The sequence below is a fragment of the Penaeus monodon genome, chromosome 42 (assembly GCF_015228065.2).
Source record: "Penaeus monodon isolate SGIC_2016 chromosome 42, NSTDA_Pmon_1, whole genome shotgun sequence".
NCBI classification, from domain to species: domain Eukaryota; kingdom Metazoa; phylum Arthropoda; class Malacostraca; order Decapoda; family Penaeidae; genus Penaeus; species Penaeus monodon.
Genome location: NC_051427.1, coordinates 10,022,029 through 10,023,341, shown reverse-complemented (window position 1 = coordinate 10,023,341; position 1,313 = coordinate 10,022,029).

The window sequence follows — 1,313 nt, the reverse complement described above, 5'->3', positions numbered from 1 at the left end:
ATTTTTTAGGGGGTGATTAGGGGGATTTTTTTGGGGGGTTAGGGGATTTTTTTTGGCGGGAAGTGGGGGATTTATGGGAGGGTTAGGGGATTTTAGAGGGCTTGAGGGGGGATTTCTTTAGGGGGATGGGGAGTTTCCGGGGGTTAATGGATTTTTGGGGAAGTTGGGAAATTCTTTTTGAGAGGAAGTGTTTTTTTTTTTTTTTTGGGGGGGGGGGGTTGGGAGTAGGGATTTTTTTTTTTGAGAATGGGGGGATTTTTTTTTTTTTTTTTTTTTTGGGGGGGAGGGAGAGGGTTGTGTGTAAAGGGCTGGAGGCGTGGGAAAGGGAAGAAGACGGAGAAGAGGAATGGAGGTAGATGAAAATTACATTGGAGAAAGGGAATGAACGTAAGGGGTTTAAAGGGAAAAAAAGGGGTGGGGGGGGAACGGAAGGGGGGTAGGGGAGGGGGCCCAATAGGCAAGGGTTTAAGGGGAGGGGATGGAGGACGTATTGGGTAGGCATGAGGGTAGGGTGAGAAACATTGGGGTAAGGGCAGAGGGGTTGGGACGAGCCTCACCCGTGACGTTTTCCCCCAAACAGCATTCAGTATGATGACAATGACAGCGAAAGGGAGAGAGGACGGATATGTGAATAGCAGACAGACAGAACGAGAGAATGGATGTGTGGGGGGGTAAAATGAAAAAAGAAAGGAAAAACAAAGGGGGAGAAGAAAAGAGAAGGAGGGGGGGGTGGGAGAAATTAATTAGAAAAATTACAAAAAAACGAGAGAGGGGAGAGAGAGGGGGAAAATGAAGACAGGCGGGCAGGAACCCCAAATTTTAAAAGGAAATTGGGAAGGAAAAAAAAATTAGAAACAGGGAGATAAAAAGTTGAGAAATGAGAGAGAAAAAAAAATAAATGAAGAGAAGAGGGGAGAGGGGCGAAGGGGAAAAGGTTCAGGAGGCAAAAGTAGCAGAGGAAGTGGAAGGAAAAAAAAATAAATAGCTTGAGGATGTGCTTATGTAATTAGAGTATGTTTCGGGCCTCTTTCTTTCCCTCCTAAGAACGGGCAAACTATTCTGGACGGGAAGGGAGGGAGATGGAAAAATATATTATATATATAAAATATATATATTTATAAAAAGATAAAATAAATATATATATATATATTTTATTATATATATTTTATAAAATATAAAATTTTTATATATATATATATTATATATAATTTAATTATAATTTTTATATATAATATATATTATATATATTTATATATATATATATTTATATGTTTTTTATATATATCTTATATATATATATATATTTTATCTAT